The sequence below is a fragment of the Rhinopithecus roxellana genome, chromosome 4, assembly GCF_007565055.1.
Source record: "Rhinopithecus roxellana isolate Shanxi Qingling chromosome 4, ASM756505v1, whole genome shotgun sequence".
Classification (NCBI taxonomy): domain Eukaryota; kingdom Metazoa; phylum Chordata; class Mammalia; order Primates; family Cercopithecidae; genus Rhinopithecus; species Rhinopithecus roxellana.
The window spans coordinates 22,980,922-23,006,297 of NC_044552.1; the positions used below are offsets into that span (position 1 = coordinate 22,980,922).

Sequence of the window (25,376 nt, forward strand, 5' to 3'; positions counted from 1 at the left end):
GCCTTCATGACTAAAACACCAAAAGCAATGGCAACAAAAGCCAAATTAGACAAATGGGATCTAATTAAACTAAAGAGCTTCTGCACAGCAAAAGAAACTACCGTCACAGTGAACAGGCAACCTACAGAATGGGAGAAAATTTTTGCAATCTACCCATCTGTCAAAGGGGCTAATATCCAGAATCTACAAAGAACTTGAACAAATTTACAAGAAAAAGTCAAACAACCCCACAAAAACTGGGCAAAGTATATGAACAGATACTTCTCAAAAGAAGACATTTATGCAGCCAACAGACACACGAAAAAACGCTCATCATCACTGGTCATCAGAGAAATGCAAATCAAAACCACAATGAGCTACCATCTCACACCTGTTAGAATGGTGATCATTAAAAAATCAGGAAACAACAGATGCTGGAGAGGATGTGGAGAAATAGGAAAGGTTTTACACTGTAGGGAGTGTAAACTAGTTCAACCATTGTGGAAGACAGTGTGGTGATTCCTCAAGGATCTAGAACTAGAAATACCATTTGACCCAGCAATCCCATTACTGGATATATACCCAGAGGATTATAAATCATTCTGCTATAAAGACACATGCAAGTGTATGTTTATTGCAGTACTATTCACAATAGCAAAGACTTGGAACCAACCCAAATGTCCATCAATGATAGACTGGATTAAGAAAATGTGGCATATATACACCATGGAATACTATGCAGCCATAAAAAAGATGAGTTCATGTCCTTTGTAGCAACGTGGATGAAGCTTGAAACCATCATTCTGAGCAAACTATTGCAATGACAGAAAACCAAACACCACATGTTCTCACTCATAGGTGGGAAGTGAACAATGAGAGCACTTGGACACAAGATGGGGAACAGCACACACTGGGGCCTGTTGTGGGATGGAGGGATGGGAGAGGGATAGCATTAGGAGAAATACCTAATGTAAATGACGAGTTAATGGGTGCAGCAAACCAACACAGCACATGCGTACATATGTAACAAACCTGCACGTTGTGCCCATGTACCCTAGAACTTAAAGTATAATTTTAAAAAAAATGTGAGAGAAAAGAATACCAAAATTCATTGCAAGGATCCTTAACAAGAACTACTTACATTGGAAGCAAACCACAGAGAATTGTAAGGAGCCATGTGACAGAGAGGACCAGGATGCCATGAAAATGACCTTGGCTAAAAATAGGTCATTTAACCCTTGGCTCACTGGCATCTCTCCAGATTTTCAATTATACAATGTTCAATCTGCTGTGCAAGGTAATTCCATCTTGCAAAGGATTTGATGTTACATTCTACCACACATAAAACTGAATTAAACTTTTACGGAATTGGAAATGCACATCATTGATCAAAATAAATCAAACATGAAAAGAGTAGGAAGGAATAACCAGTGATGGAATAGCAAATGTGAATGGAAAACAGAATAGGACTGCTAAAAAGACAAAAAACTTCCGAAGCACATAATAGCTGTGTTATTTAAAAATCGTAGTGGTCTCCAAATGACTTCTATCACATCTCATTCAATACCAGAGCAAAAGATGTTAAGTTTATTATGGAATGCCCACCAAATAGCTAGTTTCTGAAAAACCCTTGTTTCTCAATTTGAGCTAACCATTTCAGGCTACTGCTTCAAACCAAAGTTACTGGCATCATGCTAAGCTAGATGTGTTGACTGAAGTATGAGATTCACACTTTTGTAAATGAAAAGCAATTTGATTAGGCAAAGTTTTTCTAAGTGAAAGCAAGCTTACTGAGAATTAAAGAAACAAGAGAATGGCTACTCCATATAGCAGAGTTTTTTGTTTTTTAAGTGTAGGCAAATATTTAGTGAAGATGATATTTCAATAAGAAAACTGGCACTTGGGACATGCTTCCACTAAATTTGAGACATCTTAGACAGAACAAAGTTTTATTTTTGAGGCATTATTTTTATGGGATTGAAGTCTTGGAACTATTTGATCTAGTTACTCTATGTTCTCAACTGTGTTAACTCGTTGAAAACAACATTGTTATTAAAGGTATTCACAAGAAAAATTCAGAGATACTGTTGCATCTCCTTTCTCTGTTTCAAACTGTTTTCTCCTAAGCACCCAAGGCTCTGTGATGTCTCAAACATTTAATCATTAATTTTAAAAGAGCTTATTATGGAATTAGAAAAAAACTATTTTAAAATTCATATGGATCCAATAAGAGCTCATATAGCCAAAAGAATATTAAGCAAAAAGAACAAAGCTGGAGGCATCATGCTACACCACTTAAAACTATACTATAAGACTACAGTAAACAAAACAGCATGATACTGGTACAAAAACAGGCACATAGACCAATGTAACAGAATAAAGAACTCACAAAAAAAGACTGCACATCTACAACAAATTGATGTTCAACAAACCTGACAAAACAAGCAACGGGGAAAGGATTCCCTATCTAGTAAATGGTGATGGGAGAACTGGCTAGCCATATGCAGAAAATTGAAACTGGACCCCTTCCTTACACCTTAAACAAAAATTAACTCAATATAGATTAAAGACTTAAATGTAAAATGCAAAACTATAAAAAACCCTGAAAGAAAATCTAGGCAATACCATTCAGGACACAGGCATGGGCAAAAATTTTATGAAGAAATCGCAAAAAGCATCTGGCACAAAAGCAAAAATGGGCAAGTGGGATCTAATTAAACAAAAGAGCTTCTGCACAGAAAAAGAAATTGTCATCAGAGCAAACAGACACCCTACAGAATGGGAGAAAATTTTTGCAATCTATCTATCTTACAAAGTTCTAATATTCAGAATCTACAAAGAACTTAAGCAAATTTACATGAAAAAAACTTCATTAAAAAGTGGACAAAGACATGAAGAGACATTTCACAAAATAAGACATACATGTGGCCAAAAAATATGAAAAAAAAACTCGACATCACTGATTACAGAAATGCAAATCAAAACCACAAATGAGATACTATCTAATGCCAGTCAGAATGGCAATTATTTAAAAGTAAATAAACACCAGATGTGGCGAGGTTGTGGAGCAATAGGAAGGCTTTTGCACTGTTGGTGGAAATGTAAATTGGTTCAACCATTGTGGAAGACAATTTGGTGATTCCTTAAAGATTTAGAACCAGAAACACCATTTCACCTAGCAATCCCATTACAGGGTATATAACCAAAGGAGAATAAACCATTCTATTATAAAGATACATGCATGTGTATGTTCATTGCAGCACTATTCACAATAGCAAAGACATGAAATCAACCCAAATGCCCATCAATGATGGACTGCATAAAGAAAATATGGTACGTATATACCATGGAATATTATGCAGTCAGGAAAAGGAATTAGATCAAGTCCTTTGCAGGGGTATGGATGAAGCCAAAAGCCATTATCCTCAGCAAACTAACACAGGAACAGAAAGCCAAACACCACATGTTCTCACTTATAATTGGGAGCTGAGCAATGAGAACACATGGACACAGGGAGAGGAACATCACACACTGGGGCCTGCTGGGGGAGGGCAGTGGTAGGAGGAGCATTAGGAAAAATAGCTAATGCATGCCAGGATTAATACATACGTAATGGGTTGATAGGTGCAGCAAACCACATAGCACACATTTAGCTATGTAACAAACCTGCACATCCTGCACATGTACCCTGGAACTTAAATTAAATTAAATTAAATTAAATTAAAAGACAAGCTAAAGGCGTTAACGAAAATAATTAGATAAAAAAAAAACTTTGATTTTCAAAATCCTGAAACAAGTGTTTTAATTTTGCTTTAAACATATATTCAAATCCTTTAATACTGTTCCCTTCCAGAGGTGCTGCTTAATTTCCTGTCTTGAGTGTGGCTTGGACTTAATGATGCACTTCTGATATGGTCTGGCTCTGTATTCCCACCCAATTCTCATCTTGAATTGTCATGCAAATTATAATCCCTGTGTATTGGGGGAGGGGCCTCATGGGAGGTGATTGGATCATGAGTATGGTACCTCCATGAGAGAATTCTCATGAGATCTGATGGTTTCATGAGGGGCTTTTCCCCATTTCGATCTGCATTCCTCTCTCCTGCCACCATGTGAAGAAGGACATGTTTGCTTCCACTTCTGCCATGGTTGTAAGTTTCATGGGGCAGCTTCCTCAGCCATGCAGAACTGTGAGTCAATTAAACCTCTTTCCTTTATAAATTATTCAGTCTCAGGTATTTCTTTATAGCAGTGTGAGAACGAACAAATACAACTTCAAACTGATAGAGTAATGCTGACATAATAGTTTGTGACTCTGGGTGTAGAACATAAAACTCACTGCAGGCTCCCCCTTCTCTCTCAAGGTCTCTGGGATCATGAGCTCTGGGGGAAGCCACCTGCTGTGCAATAAGCAGCCCTGAGGCCTGAGTCAAGGTCCATGAGGCTGAGAACTGAGGCCTTCTGGGAACAGACAGCAAGGAACTAGGCCTTTTCCACAGCCATGTGACTGATTCATGTTTCATGTGAATCCTCAGCCCCAGTGAAGCCCTCAGATGATGCAGGCCTAGGCTGACAACTGGACTGCAACCTTGTGAGAGGCCCTGAGCCAGAAGCACTCAGGGAAACCTCTCCTGGAACCCTGACTGTCGGAAACTGTGGGAGATGATGAATATTTGCTGTTTTGAGCTGCTAAGTTTTACATAATTTGTTATGCAATAGTAATAACTAACACATTTTCACAAAAGAGAATCTATTATTACCTGTTAGTTTGCATTTGCTCTAAATTTATCATTACTATTAATATTATTGTTATTTATATAGGGTCTCACTCTGTCACCCAGGCTGGAGTGCAGTGGCATGATCACCATGCACTGCTGTGTCGACCTCCTGGGCTCAAGGAACCCTCTGATCTCAGCGTCCTGAGTAACTGGGACTACAGGCATGAAGCACCATACCTGGCTAATTTTCTAAGTTTTTTTGTAGAGATGGGGGTTTCTCCATGTTGCCCAGGCTGATCTTCAACTTCTGGAGTCAACAAATTCGCCTTCCTCTGCCTTCCACGGTGCTAGAATCACAGGCGTGAGCCACCACACCTGGCCTAAATTAACTATAAGACATTAAACATGTAACTTAGTTTTAAAAGGTAAGAAGAATGTCCATGGGTGAAGAGGATGCATTTTATTACCATTCACAATGATCACTTTACTTGAACTTCAATTTCCAACTGTGTCCCAATTAAACACGAAAGGAAGATCCAATCCTTGCTGGGCTGATTCTGTGATGGCCTCAGTAACCAGCTCCTGGTCGTTCACCTTCCCCCAGTTATTCAACCAACTCTAATGTAGGTGCTACTGTGAAGGGATTTAGCAGATATAATTAAGGGCCTCAATTAGTTGACTTTAGACTAGGTTTATCCTGCTTGGACTGTCCTAATCAGGTGAGTACTTGAAAGGACTGGGTTCTTCCTGAGCGTAGAGAAATACAGTGTGAGAGGAATTCAGCATGAGGGGTTTCCTCCACTGTGGGCTTTGAAAATGAAGAGGCTGTGTAGGAAAGAACGCTGTTGGGCACCAGGAATTGAGCACAGCCCTCCCTGTTCTCTATATTGACAGCCAGCAAGGAACAGGAACCTCAGTCTTACAACTGCCAGAAAATTCATTCTGCCACCTCTGTATAAGTCTGAAGGAGGATTCAAAATGAAAACACAGCTTTTGGAAGCCCAGAACAGAGATGCTCTCCACATTTTGCCCAGATTTCTGACCAAGGAACTATAAGCAGATAAATGGGTGTTGTTTTGCTGGTCGTGATAGTGCATGAATGAATTGATGAATTGATATGCACACTAGTTACATAAAATAAAATCTTTCTGAACTTTTTCAGTATTTTACATTTTATAATTTTCTGTGATGCAATTTAATACATTCATATTTCATTCATTCAGTCAACAAAAATTAATTTAATCCCTACGATGAACCAGGTGTACCCTCATATGCTCACGTGCCTGACATTCCAGAAGCTTCACAAGACCAAGGTGGAGCCACTGGAATGTTTTAGGTGGAGAAATGACACACTGTGACTCACAGGAGCAGGACCACTGTGGAGAGAACAGTCACGCAGCAGGTCATGGGACAGTGCTAGAGCAACAATTCAGGAATGACAGGGTGGTGGAGACTAAGGGGAGAGGAGGGCCTGAGGGATGAGAGGGATAGAGGGAAGGGCTGGAGAAGCAGGAAGTGAGGAAATGGAGCAGAGGGAAAGAATTCGAAAGCAGCAGAATTCTTAGGTTTAAACACTTGTTTAATAGATTTGTAATACATCCATCTACAGAGCCTCGCTGGGTGTTCTTTGCAGTTGACCTTTAATACCTTATGTGGGTCTGCCCGAAAACTAATTGTTTTTACGTTAATCAGATTTTAAAAATACTAAGTGTTCCTATAAAATATGCACAACACTTAGATGTGGATACTTCCTAAAACCAGGCAGTGCATGAGCACTGGTGAGGGGCACTGTGACTGCATTGAGTGCTTGCCACTGTGAGGTGAATAAAGTCTGTACTGGCTCCTGGTTGCAACATAAAATAAGACAGTGGCCATTTTGTATTAGGAGATGCCCTGGACTCACACAGAAACGCAGGGCTATGGAATGAAGGTAAATATAAAATACTACAAGTGGGAGTCACAGATACATTGTCTGTGAAAGTGAAACTTAGGAGCTTTGTGAGTCCTGTTGTACTGCTTTTAGACACATTTATATGTCACGGGACCAAAGTCACATTTTCTACCGATTAGATCCTGATCATTCAGGGATTACCAAGATTCTACTACCCACTGTAGTTAATAAACAAAAAGCAAACTGGTCTCTGTTCTATCTCATGCACTCAGGCGCAACTTTTCCAGTTTTAAAGAAAAAGAAAAAAGAAAAGAAAAAAAAAAAAAGCCCTGTCACTACACCTCCATTCCCAGGGCAAGCTCACTCTCTGGCACCAAGCTCTCTGGGGTGATTTTTCTTCTAGAAGAGTCCACTGGAACAGGTAAGGAGTAGGAGGCAGGGAGTCCAGTTCTGGGACGGGGAGTCCGTGATGTAAAGTGAAGAGAGAGGGACGGGGCCCATGCCGTGTGTTTCTCCCTGGTTTCTCAGACAGTTCCTGGGCCAAGACTCAGGGAAACATTGAGACAGAGCGCTTGGCACAGGAGTAGAGGGGTCAGGGCGAAGTCCCAGAGCCCCAGGCATGGCTCTCAGAATCTCAGGCTCAGAAAGCGGTGTGGGGATTGGGGAGGCCCAGCGTTGGGAATTCCCCATCTCCGAAGGGTTTCTCTTCTCCCTCTCTCAACCTACATCTGGTCCTTCTTCCTGGATACTCACCGGGCGGCCCCAGTTCTCACTCCCATTGAGTGTCGGGTTTCTAGACTTCTTCTAGAGAAGTCAATCAATGTAGCCAAGGTCCCGGTTCTAAAGTTCCCACGCACCCACCAGGACTCCGATTCTCCCCAGTCGCCAAGGATGGGGTCATGGCGCCCCGGACCCTTCTTCTGCTGCTCTCGGGAGCCCTGGCCCTGACCCAGACCTGCGCGGGTGAGTGCGGGGTCGGGAGGGAAACAGCCTCTGTGGGGAGTAGCTAGGGGTCCGCCCAGCGGAGGCGCAGGAACCCGGTTGCTGTGTCGGGAGGAGAGTCGGGAGGGTCTCAGCCCCGTCCTCGCCCCCAGGCTTCCACTCCTTGAGGTATTTCCACACCGCCACGTCCCGGCCCGGCCGCGGGGTGCCCCCGCTTCATCTTCATGGGCTAAGTGGACGACACGCAGTTCGTGCGGTTGGACAGCGACGCCGCGAGTCCTAGGATGGAGCCGCGGGCGCCGTGGATGGAGCAGGAGGGGCCGGAATATTGGGAGGAGAAGACAGGGACCGCCAAGACCAACGCACAGTTTACCGAATGAACCTGCGGACCCTGAGCGGCTACTAGAACCAGAGCGAGGCCTGTGAGTGACACCGGCCGGGGGCGCAGGTCACTACCCCTCCATATCCCCCACGGACAGTCCGGGTCTCCCCGAGTCTTCGGGTCCGAGATCCACCCCGAGGCCGCAGGACCCGGAGACCCTTGACCGGGGAGAAGCCTAGGAGCCGTTACCCGGTTTCATTTTCAGTTTAGGCCAAAATCCCCGCAGGTTGGTCGGGGCGGGGGTGGGGCTCGGTGGGCGGGGCTGACCGCGGGCGCAGGGCCAGGGTCTCACACCATCTAGAGGATGCCTGGCTGCGACAAGGGGTCCGACGGGCGCTTCCTCCGGGAATATCACCAGCTCGCCTACGAGGGCAGGGATTACATCGCCCTGAACCAGGACCTGTGCTCCTTGACCGCCGCAGACACGGCGGCTCAGATCACCCAGCTCAAGTGGGAAGCTGCCGGCGAGGCGGAGGTTCATCCTCACAGTGATAGGTACCTATTCGATGTGGTGTGTTTTTCCTCTCTACTCTCAGACCCTCAGCCAGTATCACTACTGGCATTCCTGATCCACTGGCTCAGAATTTCAGTACATTATCTGCCCGCGGGACACACCTCAGAGGGAAAGGGATGAAGCGTGGGCCGTGACCAAGGCATGCCCTGGTCATATCAACACCTGCACCTCCCAGGGGCTGCCAGCCACACAGAGTCACAGACAGGTCTCTACAGACACAATTTTGTACCAGCTTGGATTAAACCCTCTGAGGAATGGGTGCCATCTTTCAGGATGTGGTGCTTGTATTAAATCAAAGACGTCTCTATAGTGCTGTGTTTACAGAAGGAAGATATACGTGGGTCCAAAAACCAAGAAGTTGAAACAGGTGTGGCTGCATGTCTCATCCCTTATATTCACCCTCAGGGTGATTTTGCACTTCTCGTCTCCAATATCGGGGCTCTGCAGGGGAGGAGGTCCTGGTTTCCCAAAGGGGGCACCCTGGCAAGGAGACAAATGAGAGTCCATGGAACTACACATTATGGGTGCCCCCAGGGATGTTTGAATAGTATGTGCCCAGACACAAGCAGGTGAGAAGAGGAGGAGGCAGGGCTGCTATCACACAAGGAAGGCAGAAGTGTGTGTGGAAATAAGAGATCCACTTGGAGGCCTTATGGTTCCCCTTGTCCTGTTGTAAGTGTGAGCAGAATCATCCAGCAACGCAGCCTGAGAGGGTTTGATATTCAAGAGCCCAGAACCCTCAGGAAGGAAGGATTGAGCGATACACCTAGATAATGTCCCAAGGCTCCACTCCTGTGCTCTGACATCCTCAGAAGGTTTAGTGCAGAAGCCCTGCTTCCCATGGGCTGTTCCCAGCCAGTGACCGGTCACAGCAAGCACACTAAGGCAGGCCATTACTGGGAGATATGGGACTCCTCTGATGGCCAACTGTGGCTAGAAGACTCCTCCATGGCCTTGCTCAACCTTCCTTAGATCGCCTGTGCTCTAGGATGTGTGGAACAAACCTTCTATCCTTCTGTCCAGCACTTGGGGTCACACTTGCATTGTGGTGTGCTGCCTTTTCCAGGGATTTCTGGCTCACTTCCCATATACCCTTACAGGTGTGTCCCCTCATAAAATGCCACAGACTTGAAGTTCATCTTGGCATCTGCTCCTTGAAGGACTTGGACTAAAAATTATTTCCATCTGCACATCAATAACTCTTACTTATTTCAACTTGTAAAATCCTTCTCTTTGTCCAACTTCTGCCACCCCCATAGAATCTATTTTACTTGTGTTTGTAGTCTCTTTGAGTTAACGGATATTTGTTCTATTAAGCTACTAAATTTTGAGGTAGTTTCTGTCACAGCACTTGATAACTATTAAGGCTTCCTTTTTTTTTTGTTTTTTTCTTGAGATGGAATCTCACTCTGTTGCTCAGGCTGGAGTTCAGTGGCTCAATCTCGGCTCACTGCAAGCTCCACGTCCCGGGTTCACGCCATTCTCCTGCCTCCTGAGTAGCTGGGACTACAGGCGCCTGCCACCACGCCCCGCTAATTTTTTGTATTTTTAGTAGAGACAGGGTTTCAGCATGTTAGCCAGGATTGTCTCGATCTCCTGACCTCGTGATCTGCCCGTCTCAGCCTTCCAAAGTGCTGGGATTACAGGCGTGAGCCATTGCGCCTGGCCAAGGCTTTCTCAAGTTTCCATTATTCCATGGATATTATCTACACATCTTTTAATACCTTGCATTTTAATAACATTAGCCATATTTGCCGTTTCCAACCCTTTCCTCCTATTCTTTTTTGAACATTTTTATTTTGTCTTTCTCTGTCCTTCCTTCCTTCTTTACTTCTTTCTTCCCTCAGAGCTTTCTCCCTCCCTCTATTTTTTTCATAAAACCTAAGTGTTCAGGCTAAAAGGAAGCATCACTTGAACCTAATGCCAAAAGTATAATGCCATAATTTATAATATAAAAGTAAAGAAAAGGAAGTCATTAACTGAATATGAAGAAAATGTCTAGGGTGATTCTGCAGCCAAGACAGTGGCTTTTAATATTTAATCTCCTACTTCAACTGAATGTTTTCAGAACACACGAGCAACATGAGCTCTTTCCCATTCTTGGTACAAGCACTTGAGAAATCAAATTAGCCTTATCTAGTCTGATTAATGTCCATATACCATATAATCCCACCGTCTGCCTCCTGATCATACACTCTGGGGACACTGTTGGCTATGTGTCCAGGAGAAGTGTAAAATGGAATGTCTTATAAAACTACAATAATCCAGACAGTGTGAAAGTGAGAGACACAGAGATCAATGAACAGAAGTGAGAATCTAGAAAGACATTATTACATTTTTTGTCAATTGATCGTCAATAAAGTTGCATAGGTAATACGAAGTGACACTTACCACCACATAAAATATAAGCTCGTCTAAAACACCAAAAGCAATGGCGACAAAAGCCAAAATTGACAAATGGAATCTAATTAAACTAAAGTGCTTCTGCACAGCAAAAGAAACTACCATCAGAGTGAACAGGCAACCTACAGAATGGCAGAAAATTTTTGCAATCTACTCATCTGACAAAGGGCTAATATCCAGAACCTACAAAGAACTCAAACAAATTTACAAGAAAAAAACAAACAACCCTATCAAAAAGGGGCTGGGCAAAGGATATGAACAGACACTTCTCAAAAGAAGACATTTATACAGCCAACAGACACATGCAAAAATGCTCATCATCACTAGCCATCAGAGAAATGCAAATCAAAACCACAATGACATACCATCTCACACCAATTAGAATGGCAATCATTAAAAAGTCAGGAAACAACAGGTGCTGGAAAGGATGTGGAGAAATAGGAACACTTTTACACTGTTGGTGGGACTGTAAACTAGTTCAATCATTGTGGAAGATAGTGTGGTGATTCCTCAAGGATCTAGAACTAGCAGTACCATTTGACCCAGCCATCCCATTACTGGGTATATACCCAAAGGATTATAAATCATGCTGCTATAAAGACACATGCACATGTATGTTTATTGTGGTACTATTCACAATAGCAAAGACTTGGAATCAACCCAAATGTCCATCAGTGACAGACTGGATTAAGAATATGTGGCACATATACACCATGGAATACTATGCAACCATGAAAAAGGATGAGTTCGTGTCTTTTGTAGGGACATGGATGCAGCTGGAAACCATCATTCTCAGCAAACTATTGCAAGAACAGAAAACCAAACACCGCATGTTCTCACTCATAAGTGGGGACTGAACAATGAGATCACTTGAACACAGGAAGGGGAACATCACACACCAGGGCCTATTGTGGGGAGGGGGGAGAGGAGAGGGATAGCATTAGGAGATATACCTAATGTAAATGACGAGTTAATGGGTGCAGCACACCAACATGGCACATGTATACATAGGTAACAAACCTGCATGTTATGCACATGTACCCTAGAACCTAAAGCATAATAAAAAAAGAAAAAATATATAAGCTCAAACAAATTAGAGACCTAGACAGCTAAAATTTATGAGTTAAAACTATCACATTTCTAAAAGAAAATATAGGAGAAAATTTTTGTGACATTGGGTAGTCAGGCAAAAGATTCTTAGATAAAATACCAAAAACATGATCTACAAATGAAAAAAGAGAGAGAGAAATTGGGCTTAGTTAAAATTTAAAACTTAAGTGCTTCAAAAGACATTATTGAGAAAATGAGAAGACAAGTCATAGATTGAGGGAAAAATTTTCACAGTTTATCACAAATTACATTTGTGATGAAGAACATGTATCCAGAATATAAGACAAGTTCTTAAACTCAATATACGAAGACGAGCAACTCAACCAAAAATGAGCAAATCATACAAATATGCACAACTGACTTTTACAGAAGCACAAAAGCAATTCAATGAAGGAAGGAGCGCTTTCCCAACGAATGGTGCTGGAACAACTGGACAACCACAGTGGAAAAAAATAACCTGAGCCCAAACCTCATGCTTTATACAAAAAATAACTCAAAATGAGTCACCAGCTTGAATGTAAAACACAGAGTTAAAATGGCAAACATTGAGCCAGGTGTGGTATCACAGGCCTGCACTCTCAGCTACTCGGGAGGCTGAGGTGGGAGGATCCCTTGAGCCCAGGAGTTCAAGGCCAGCCTAGGCAAGAATTTTTTTTTTCTAAAATAAATAATAAAGTTAAAACTTAAAATTACAAACCTTTTAAGAAAAAGTCATCCGAACTAAGACTGGACAAAGAGTTCTTAGACATAACACCAGAATATGTTCCATCAAAAATAAAGTTAACAAATTGGATCCTACCAACACTAAAAACTGTTGCTCTGTGAGAGACCTGTGAAGAGCTAGAAAGACAAGCTACAGAACGAGAGAAGATATTTACAGACAACATATTCTGTAAAGACTGTATTCAGAATATATGGAGAAATTAAAAAACCCAACAGTAAAAATGAAATCCAAATACACAATAGGCAATAAGCAAGACATGAACAGATATTTCACTGAAGAGGATAAACACCGGGCTAATAAGCAGATGAAAAGGCACTCAACATGATTATCCAGTAGGAAAACACAAATTAAAACCACAAGGATGAGAATGGCTATAATACAAAATAAAGGTAGCAACAGATGCTGGCAAGGATGCAGAGAAACTGGGTCACTCTTATATTGCTGGTAGAAATGTTTTTTAAAAATTGGACAGCCACTCTGGAAATGAGTATTGCAGTTTTCTTCAAACTGAACATGCAATTTACCTTATGACTAACAAATTCCCTCCTTATTTCAAACACGGGAAATCTTTATGTTCACGAAAATCCTGTGCACAAATACTCTTGCAGCTTTATTCATAATACCCCCAAACAGGAGTTAATGCAACTGCCTTTCAGTGGGTGAGTGAGATCTGCTGTTTGAACTCATAACTGAGTCACACAAGTGCCCTTTCTCAAGGCTACCATCCAGCTTCTCTGTGCAATAAGTGTTTTATGCATATTTCCCATTTTCTCACAAGGAATATTAAAGATGTGTACTCAAGGATCAAACTTTAATGAACATAAATTTTTTACTGCACCATCAAAGACATTCTTAAAAGGCAATGCAGTTTAGAGCCACTGCCTTGGTTCTGCTAAGGTGCTGGGTGTGTTACCGACCTTGGCATTTGCAGCATTAATGGAAAAGTCAACATAATGAAACAGGCAGATGGCATCTTGGTATTTCTGTGAAAACAGGTTTCCCTCCTGAACTCTCTGAAGGCAGCTCAGGGGATACACCTTCAAAATGGCAAAGATCGATTATGGTTCCTAGTGGGACACAACCCCTAGCCTATTCCAGTTCAGCTCTCTCTCTCTCTCTCTCTCTCTCTCTCTCTGTCTCTCCCCCCTCTCTCTTTCCCTCATTCTTCCAACTTACATTGTATAAATTTTCAAATGTGCAAATAAGCTGAAAGAATGGTGCAGTAAAATTCAAGTTACCACTCTACCATATTTGGTTAATATCTCTTTATATACATAAAAGCAGAGTGTGAAATGATGGATCACAGAGACCCAGAAGGGTAAGGGTGGTTGGCATTGGGTGTATAATAGAGGGATTTCTTGGTGAGTACAATGTGCTTGTCTCCAGTGCTGGATGCTCTGAAGGCCCTGACTTTACCACAACCTATATAGCAATATAGCAAAATTGCACTTGTGCCCCATGAATATATATGAATTTAAAAAATTAAAAATAACATAACATGTCTCTTTATAGATACAGGTAGACATGTTTGTATAGCATGTGTGTGAATGTGTGTGTGTGTCTGTGTAGAGAGCAGCACAAGTTAAGAGATTAAGATTTTGTGACTGAACCATTCCAAAGTAACTTAAACATAAAACATACATGGATAAATGTGTCTGTGACAACAAACCTGAATACAAACATGAAAGAATATATCTATAAACACATCTCTGGATAGATAGCTTATGAACGAATTCCCTACACCAGCTCCCTTACTGGTTACCCTGTGAACACAGGCAGGCAGGGAACAGGACCCAACTAGATTCCCTCATCCTTCTCTTGCTTCCAGGCAGGTCCTGCATCCACTCCTGCTGCACAGGGGGCTCCCATCCCTGCCTTGGTCAGTTTCACAGGTGCTCCCCTAACTCTCTCTGCCACCACTGCTTTACCTGGATGGAGGCTGAGGCTGCCCTGACTAAGAACAGCACCACCCACCTGTGCCCCCAAGACCAGGAAGTTAGGAGGAACCACGCAACAGGGTCAGGAACTCTCCCACCTCCCCAGTCAGTCTGAACTGATGGCAGGAGATACTGATGCTTGCTTTACTCATCCTCATTCCCAGCTCATTTATTCTTCATTAATTCAGTCCAATCTCCCCAACAGTCACTTCACCCCAGAAGCTGACTGACCTCTAATCTTTGTAATCAGGAAACCACAAAGCACTCTCTGTCACCTGCCTGATATCACCCTTCAGCTCTACGTCATCACATGTGAGCTCCAACTCTGCAGGGCAGGTGTCCCCCACAGGGTCAGCCCCTAAACATTGGCCCCAGATGTTCCCCCCATCCCTTCCCAGCCCTTTCGGTGCTGCTGTGAATCTGTCCCTCAATGAGAACTGGTGTGGAGATGTGGGGGAGGAGGGGAGATTTCTTTGTGCTGTGTCAAGGCATCGAGACAGACTTCTCCTTCTCTCCTGAACCTCACACTCTATCCCTTCCCAGACACTTGAAATAAAACGCAGACCGGAAATGTCTATTTAAGAGCTAAATATCTATAGTATAAAATATGAAGACAGAATAGAATGGGGTAATGCAGGAGAGTGTGACAGAGATGACAGGACCTCAAGGTGCCAGGAAAGCTGATCCTGGGCTCCCCACAAGGAGCCATAAGCAGGACACTCACTCATAAATGTCACCTATAATAATAAAATTACTGCATATGTAATATATCAAATATAATAAAATAACAAAAATAATATGGCACAGCTGCAAACACCTCATATATATATTAACCCTTTTCATTCATCCAACCACAAGAAATAAATGCTCATAGTTTCCCCATGTCATAGATGAGGAAACTGAGGCACCAAGAGAGAACATGCTGGTGAGACATAGGCAAGGAGCTGAATCCAGACCGCCCGGCTGCAGAGTCTAGTTGCCCTCAGTGGAGCCAGCGGACCCAGGAGCTGACACCAGAGACTGAGATCTCAACTGTGCACTGCCCTGGTGGTCTCCTGTCCCAACCAGGTGTTGATCCAGGCCTTGTAGGCTCATCAGCTCTGGATTAAAGAAAGAAACAGTAAATGCTCCCTTGGGTGCAGAGCGCTGCTTTTTATTCCCTGAGGACTTCTCCTTCCTCAGTCACTCCAAAATCAGATGCACCCTTTCTCTGAGGGAAGATGACATCCCCACTTTTTTCTCCCTCCCATGACACTTTCCCAGCCCCTGCCAGTCCCCTCCCATGACTCCATCAGCATCAGCACCTGCCCTGTGCCCAGCACCCATCCGGCAATGAGTGGGAGGACCTCAGGACTCAGGAACAAGACCCAGGAGGAAACTCAGTGCCCTTTCCTCCTCCTCTCATGCCTGACCAGCCCTGACACAGTGGGAGGCCTCCCCAAGAGAGGCCCTGGCTGTGTCTCCATGTCCTCCAGTCCTGGGCTGGGTCACACACACAGTCCTTCTACCCCTCAGACCCCAAGACCTCCTCATCTGCGGAGACACCTGCATACCAGGGCAGGCCCTGCACACTGTGGGTTCTGCCCTCCACCTGCAGCTCAGCGTTCCTCCCCTCCCAGCTCTGAGCACACAGCTCCTAACTGGAGATCCCATCAGGAAGCCCTGGGACTCACAGGCCCAGCATGGAAATATGTGGCTGCCATGGAGTCTGCACCTGATGTGATGCTGGTGATTCCCTTGCTCAAGGAGGCCCAACCTCCCCTCCCCATAACCTGCATGTGAGCTGTGCTTGCTCCTGCCTGTCCACTCACCCCTGGAAATGCAGCTCCACCCCAGGGCTGCTGCTTAGTGGGGCTGCAGGACCTTCCTGTCCAGTTCCTAACAGGGCTTCCACCCAGGCCACCGCCATTGCTGCCCACAAGGGATCTTCTCCTTCTCCTTGTGGAGTAGGGGGTTTCTTCAGACCCCTCAGCCTGAGGCTGCCTCTATGCATCCTCTGCACCTGGGGACTGCCACTGCCACAGGCACCATCTCCCACATGGATCCTCTGAGAAAGGAAGCTCTAAACTTGTGTTCCTGTTCCATTCAACGTCCCTTACAACATCAGTACTGGAGGACATCCTATTAAGATTATCCAGCTGAAATTATGTTCATGGACATCAACATTTAAAGCAGGAATTTTGAGAAATTGACATGTGATTTTCATGCCCTTTTTCTGGCCATTGTCCCAGTGAAACCATTCCTGCCTACAGGGAACCAGAACTGAATCCCTCTATGGGAGATGCCACAGGTGAGAGCAGGAGCGACCACAGACCTGCACTGCCTGTGCTGTAGGTGCCTCCTGGACGGGCCCTCTTGCTGCAGGGCAGGGGATGAACCGTCTCATCTGCCCAGGCCTGAGGCACCGACTGACAGTGCCATTAGGTTCAAGGATGAGTCACCACCACCTCACTGACCAGACACACAGAAGTGGGGAAATGGCAGAAAGACTTGGGTCTCCCGGACACCCCAGACTCTCGTTGTGCCCTGCACTGACTCTGTCTTTGCAGAAACTGAAAACTTTCTGCTTGCTCTTTTCCTCTCCCCTCAAACAACCTGGCTGTGGGGGAAATGATTCTGACTGTCTCTTATTTTAAACTTACCAGGCCATGACTATGTTAAGAAGAAAAAAATTGGCTCAAAGAGGGCAAGGTGAGGCCACAGAGCACAGAACAAAGCCCCCAAAACAGCCCCCTGGGGACTATGACCCTTGGGGGCTGGAAAAAGTAACACCTGGACATAGGATGAAAACAGGGACCACAGCTGCCCTGACAGGGGGCTGGTCCTCACTCCCCAAATAGCCCAGGGACATCTGCTTATCACCTCGTCCATATCAGCTGCAAGGAAACACAGGGAGACAGGGGTCACATGGTGGGAACCTGGAAAAAGCACGGCCTCGAGGGACCCAGAAGACATGACACCCCTGAGACAGCTCCCAGATGAGAGATATGGGGAGCTGCAAAGTGGACAGAGGATGGCCGTGTACACTCAGGACCCTCCCTGGTACAAGGGGACCTCAAAAGGACTGTACACACAGGGGCCCTCAGTCTGGGCCTCGTGGGTCTTTTTCTTGGTGTCCTCCTGATGGCTGGAGAAACAGGGGAGGGGGATGCAGAGCGGAAGGGACTAGAGGCACCACCTCTCCTTGGATTCCTCTCCAGTTTCTAGCCCTCACCAGATCACAGCTGCTCCCTCTGAGACAGTGATCATCCAGGCCCTCAGCAATCAGCACACAATTCCCAACTCACCCACCTGGATGTGCCCTGGTCAGCCTGAGACAGAGACCGGGATGGGGACAGAGCAGGCACCATGGCCCTCCCTGCAGCCCACTCCTCACCTGCAGCAGGAGGAGGCCACGGCTGGACGTTTGAGGGCCTTGGCCCAGCCCTGGCTTGGGCAGGACTTAAGGGTATAAAAAATAATCTACATGTGATGGTTCATTTTCAATTCTATGTGCCTTAGTATAGGTTTAAGCAGCCCACATGGTCATAAAGAGATAAAAAAGCAAAATGTACTAAGCCACCACCCCCTCTCCTTCTGGCTTTCCCTTTCATACACTGGCCAGGAGCCTATCGGTTGGGGTCCCCTCAACGACCCCCTCCCCACCTCACCAAAAATTTAGTTTAGGCTAGCTTGCAACATAGATAATTATACCCCTTCTTATATTAGCAGCCATTAGGGCCATAAGTCAAATGTTTAAAGAGTCCTGAGACAATAGCAATGCATTATGGGCTGCAACAAAATGCAGCAAAAAGACACTAAGGAACATACTTGAAATCTTAAACTACCAATAGGTGACATCTGGGAAGATCATAAGCCCTTGGTACTCTGCTAATGAGGAAATGGGGGAGGGACTTGAGCACTAGCGAATACATTGTTGAAATTGTTGAAACCGTCCCTGGTGTGTCTGCATTCCAGACACCTGATATTGCAAAACTGTCACTCACAGTCTCACTTTTGCTGTTCTCCGGGTCTCTGAGTCCATTCTTTGGGTTTGGATGGGTGCGTTTGTTTCTCATAGTCTAGTGGCCTGTATGGGGATCTCTGTGCTTGTGTGAAGTGAGTGAGACTTTGCCTGAGAGGAGAAACACGTACCAATTGATTCATGTGGCCCGGCTTCTCACAGAAACCATAGACAAACTTGAAACTGTTATTCAGTACACAATGAAAGTGACAAGGGGGCGTAGGGGGGTGGAAAGCAGGCACCATGGCAAGCAGGCAACCTCGTGTGTCTCGTGGGAGACACTGAAAGTACTGTGGGGGGTCACATCACCATTAGAGAGCTGACGGATGTGGGATGGTGTTGGGCTGTCTATTGTCTCTACATAATCCAGCAAACTGTCCCTGAGGGAGCCTGGTGAGGCCTAAAGAATGAATGAAATTACTCTAGGAATGGCCAAGTAGGAGTTATAATTGCAGTTTTTGTGTTGTCTGGATATCACTGGTAGAGCAGATCAATAAATCCTTAGGCACACAGCGTGCAGCTGTGGATTTGGCGAGTGCATTTCTTTCCTCTCCAATTAGAAAGGGGATACGGAATGATTCATATTCATGTGGGATACACAACACATTTATTTATCATTTGCCTCAGGGCTATTGTAACTCCTCTGCCCTCTGTAGTATATAGTCTTAAGACTACAGTAGACATACTGGATATCCTATAGGATATTAAATCAGCTCATTTCATTGACAATTTCATGTTGACTGGGGTGGATGAGCAGCAGATAGAAAGTGCACTGGAGTCCTTGGCAAAATAAGCGCACTCCAGAAGGTGAAGGTAAACCTTACAGAGCTTCAAGAGTGGCCACTGAAGTGAAGTTTTATGGGTGAACAAGTGCCAAGTGTTTAGGGGAATGCAGTTGTGTCCCCTCCAAGGTAAAAGACAAACTGTTGCATCTTGCATCCTCACCAGAAGGAAGGAAGCACACTGCCTGGTGAGCCTCTCTGAGTTCTGACGACACCACATTCCACATCTAGGTATATTGCTTTGGCCCACACTTTAGGTGAAGTAGGAGGAGGCCACTTTCATGTGGGGCCCACACAGGAAAAGACCCTGCAGCAGATGCAGGCCATGGTGCAAGCAGCCAGCATCTCTCTGACACCCTGGGGCTAGTGGTGCCAGTGGTGGGGAAAGATGAGAGATGGAGCTGAACCAAGCACCAGTGGGAGAGTCACAGTGGAGGGCCTGGGATTCTGGAGTAAGATCCTGTCATCCACAGCAGAGACATATGCCCCCTGTTAGAAGCAGCCTTTAGTGTTCCTTGTCCTGATTCAGTAGAATGCTTGACCATGGGACACCAAGCAGTGATATAGTTCCAAGTGCCTGCATGACCCACAAAGTCATAGATTGCACAGGCCCAACAGCATCCATCATGGGGTGAAAATGGTCCACCTGGGTTCAACTTGAATCCCATATTGACACCCACAGAAAACACCCAAGTCTGATGTGGCACTGAACAGCTAAACAGACAAATGGAAGTTAGCCGCCTTCACCATGGGTCAGCCCAGGCCTGGTAGGATGGGCGCATGAATGGAGCAACCACAGTGGCAGGTATGAGGCTACATATGGGGCCAGAAACACTGACCCTCTCCCCCAGCCCTACTAAGGTAGATGCAGCTACTGCCACCTCTGAATGTCAACTCATCAGCATTTGGAGCCCATGATGTGCCCCAGTGGGGCACTATTTCTTTAGGTGACTACCTAGCCACTAAGTAACAAGTGACTACATTTAGCTACTTCCATTCTGGAAGGGCCAGAGGTTCATCTTCATAGGGATAGGCTCCTATTCCAGGGGTGGGTTTTCCTGTGCTGTTCTCAGACACTCAACCAGCACCACTCTCTGGTGATGTTGACATTCCTGATCCACATGCTAGGCAGTGCTCCTAGCCCATTATCTCCCTGAAGGACCCACTTGGCAGGGAAAAGTTTCAGTGTTTCCATGGCTGTGGGTTCCACTAATCCTATCACCATCTGCACCACCCAGAGGCTGCCAGCCACAAGGAATGCTGGACAGGTCTTCTATAGGCACAGCTCAGTGCCAGCCTGGAGGAAGCACTCTGAGGGGTGGGTGCCATCTTTCAGAACATGGTACATTGTTTGAATCAGAGACGTCTCTATGGTGCTGTGTTCTCAGTGGAAGAACATGTGGGTCCAGAAATCAAAAGGTGGAAGCAGGTATGGCTCCATGTCCAATCTCTTTGATTCACCCACTAGGGTATTTTGCATGTTTTATCTCCAACACTGGGCTGTGCAGGTTAGGAGGTCCTGGTTTCCAAAGGAGGGTACACTTAAAAGGAGACGAAAGAGAGCCTGTTGAACTACACATTACTTTAGTCACCACAGAAGTTTGGACAGTGTGTGCCCAGAGACCACCTGGTGAGAAGAGGAGTCTCCTCCTCTCCAGGCCCAGGTAATAGACCCTCATTCCCAGGAGGAGGCATGGCTACTTTCACACAGGAGGACAAAAGCATGTGTGGAAACCAGAGATCCACCTGGGGGCCTTCTGGTTTCCCTTACCTCATTGTAAGTGTGAGCAGAATCATCCAGCAATTCAGCCTGAGAGGATTTGATTTCCAAGGGCACAGACCTGTCAGGGCAGCAGGTTTGAGTCACACTCATGGGTAATCTCCCAAGGCCCTGCTCCTGTGCTCTAATATCCTCAGTAGCATCGGTGCTGAGGCCCTGCTTCCCATGGGCTGCTCCCAATCAGTGACGGGTCATACCAGTGACACTAAGGCAGGACATTCCTAGGAGGTGGGGGACTCTTCTGATGGCCAACTGTAGCTCGAGGACTCCTCCATGGCCTTGCTCAACTCTCCTTGATTACCTGTGGTCTAGGACACGTCCAGTAAATCTTCTCTCCTTCTGTCCATCATGGGAGGGTCACACTTACATCTTGGTCTGTTGCCTTTCCCAGGGTAACCTGCCTCCCTTGCAATATTGTCTGACAGGTGTGTCCCCTAATAAAATGCTGTAACTTTACTCCATGGTGGCACTTGCTTTTTGGAGGATTTGGACTACAGAATCATTTTCATCTGCACACCGGTGACCTCTTACTTATTCCAATTTGTAAAATCCTTTTGTTTATTCAACTTTTTCTACTTGCATTGGCTCCATTTTGCTGGTATTTGTATTATGTTTTTGAATTCGTCCATGTTTGTTGCTTTAATCACTAAATTCAATTTGCATTCAATTTGGGAGTAGTTTGTTACACAGCAATGGATAAACAAATGAAGCCCTCTTACACTTCCATTATTCTATAGAGGTTCACTACATCTGTTTTATTTCCTCCCATTTTCATAATATTGGCCATACATAGGGTTTCTAGTTTCTCACGTCTATTCTTTTCTTTATTTTAGTTTCTTTTATTTTTTATTCCTTCCGTTTCTCCTTCCTTCTGTCTCTCCCTCCCTCTCTTTCTTCTCTATTTCCATTCAACCGCCCGCCCTCCTCCTTTTCATTCCGCTTTCCTTCCCCTTCCCCTTCCTTCTTTTCTTCTTTCACTCCTTCCTCCATTCCTCCTTCTTTCCCTCCCTTCCTCCATTTTTTCCTTTTTATTATGAAATATTCCTAACATATAAAGTAACCCTATGAGTTTGGGCTATAAGTAAGCATTTTCTGGATCTATATGTCAAAAGTATAATGCCATGGTATATGAGAAACAAGTAAACAACAGGAAGTTATTAACAGAATCTAAACAAAAATGCCTGCAATAATTCTGCAGCCAAGACAGTGGCTTTCAACTCAATTCCTTCAACTCAGTGTTTTTAGAACACATCATCAACATCAAGTATTACACATTTATTTCAAAAGTTTAGGCCAGGCGTGGTGGTTCACGCCTGTAATCCCAGCACTTTGGGAAGCCGAGGCGGGTGGCCACCTGCAGTCAGGAGTTCAAGACCAGTCTGGCTAACATGGTGAAACCCCATTGTTGCAATCGGTTACTACGGGATATAATGAAGGGGACGAACACAGAAATAAAGACAAAGACAAAAAGATCTGTTCTGAAAGAAGGGGTCGGGGGCTTCTTGCTACTAGTGATTCCTTCTGGTGGCAAACGCAGTTTGTCAGTTTGCCAACATCCTGCTTTCATGAGAATAGTTTGTTGTTTGCTCATACAGTCCTCCAGTGGTATAGTGAGTTGATCACGACCCTCATTCTTTTGGCCTCCAACACCCCGTCTCTACTAAAAATGCAAAAATTAGCTGGGCGTGGTGGTGAATGCCTGTAATCCCAACTACTCTGGAGGCTGAGGCAGGAGAATTGCTTGAACTGGGAGGAAGAAGTTGCAATCAGCCGAGATGGCACGACTGCACTTCAGCCTGGGTAACAGAGCAAGACTTTGTCTCAAAAATAAATAAATAAATAAGTTTAAGTTGGCACAATCACTTTGGAACTAATATTATTATTATCTAGTATGGTTAAAGTACATACAACATATAATGCAACCATCCTACTCCTAATCATACACTCTGCGGGCTTTCCTGCCTATGTGCCCAGGAGACATGCACACTAATGTTTATGGCAAAAACTGGAATCAGCTACATATACATCAATAGAAAACTAGTGCAATTATAGTATAACCATAAAATGTAAACCTTCAGCAGTAAAAATGAGTGAATGACAGCCTCCCACACCACAGATAACTCCTATACGTAATGCGCATCATGGGAAAATAAATGCAGTAGGAATTTGCTGTACTGGAAGCTTAAAAACCAACAAAACTAATATTTGGATTGGGGATATATCTATACTTGTTACACAAATCTTTAAATAAATATAAAGGAAAAATAATCACAAGACGCAGGATGAGTCTCGTTTTGGGGGATGTGAATGGGCAGCAGCCCAGGGTAGTTTACAGGGTCTGTGTTTACAACAGTGCTGACTAAAGTCCATACAACATATCCATTCCCTCTTAAAAGGGAACTTTTAAAATAAATTTGTAATACTTGATGTTGATGATGTGTTCTGAAAACATTGAGTTGAAAGAATTGACTTAAATTTATAATTCCTTAAACAGAGTTTTTCAAATTAAAATATACCTGGTTTTTATTAAAATGAAAGAGAAAAGATGCTTGCTTCATTGCAAGCATGCTTAACAAGAGCTACTTACACTGGAAGAAAACGACAGAGAATCGTAAGGAGCCATGTGACAGAGAGGACCAGTATGCCATGAAAATGGTCCTTGGCTACAAATAGGTCATTTGATCCTTGGCTCACTGGCATCTCTCTAGATTTTTGAAGTATACAATCTTCAATCTGATATGCAAGGTAATTCCATCTTGCAAAGGATTTGGTGTTACATTTTGCCACACATACAACTGAGTTAAACAATTACAGAATTGGAAATACACATCATTGATCAAAATAAATGAAACAAGAAAAGAGTAGAAAGGAATAACCAGTGACGGAATAGCAATATGAATAGAAAACGCAATAGGACTGCTAAAACAACAAAGAAACAAACAAAACCACCTCAGAAGCACCTGATAGCAGTGCTATTTAGAATCATAGTGGTGTCCAAATCATTTCTTTTTTTTTTTTTTTTTTAGGCGGAGTCTCGCTCTGTCGCCCAGACTGGAGTGCAGTGGCGCAATCTCGGCTCACTGCAAGCTCTGCCTCCCGGGTTCACGCCATTCTCCTGCCTCAGCCTCCCGAGTAGCTGGGACTACAGGCGCCCGCCACCTCGCCCGGCTAGTTTTTTGTATTTTTAGTAGAGACGGGGTTTCACCATGTTAGCCAGGATGGTCTCGATCTCCTGACCTCGTGATCCGCCCGTCTCGGCCTCCCAAAGTGCTGGGATTACAGGCTTGAGCCACCGCGCCCGGCCGGTGTCCAAATCACTTCTATCACATATCATTCAACACCACAACAAAAGATGTTAAGTGTATTATAGAATGCTGATCGAATAGCCAGTTATCGAAAAACCTTGTTTCTCAATTCGAGCTAACAATTTCATTAGACTGCATCAAACCAGTTATTGGCATCAGGCTAAGCTAGATGTGTTGACTGAAGTATGAGATTCACATCTTCGTAAATGAAAAGCAATCTGATTAGGCAATATTTTTCTAAGTGAAAGCAAGTTAATTAGAGAAGTAAAGAAACAAAGAACGGCTACTCCAGAGATAGAGCAGTGCTTCTTTTTTTAAGTGTAGGCAAATGTTTTTTGAACATGTATTTCAATAAGAAAATTGGCGCTTGGGACATACTTCCACTAAATTTGAGACATTTTAGACAAAACAAAGACTTATTTTCAAGACATTATTTTTATGGCACTAAAGTCTTGGAACTATTTGATCTAGTTACTCTATGTTCTCAACTGTGTTAACTCATTGAAGAGAACATTGTTGTTATTAAAGATATTGGCAAGAAAATCTCAGAGATGCTGTTGTATCTCCTTTATCTGCCTCAAACTGTTTTCTCCTCAACACGTAAGGCTCCGTGATGTCTCAAACTTTTAATCATTAATTTAAAAAGTGAAGTTTATCACAGAATTACAAAAAAACTATTTTAAAATTCATATGGATCCAAAAAAGAGCTCATATAGCCAGGAGAATCCTAAGCAAAAAGAACAAAGCTGGAGGCATGAGGCCACCCCACTTAAAACTATACTACAAGGCACAGTAACCAAAACAGCATGGTACTGGCACAAAACAGGCACATAGACCAATGAATAGAAAACTCAGAAATAAGATCACACATCTAAAACCTTGTGATCTTCAACGATCCTGACAAAA

General features: G+C 44.2%; 1 pseudogene; it reads left to right on the forward strand.

The window, feature by feature from the left end:
* Positions 1-7,472: 7,472 nt before the first annotated feature.
* LOC104676776 overlaps positions 7,473-25,376 on the forward strand; it is a 64,548-nt pseudogene continuing 46,644 nt past the window's right edge.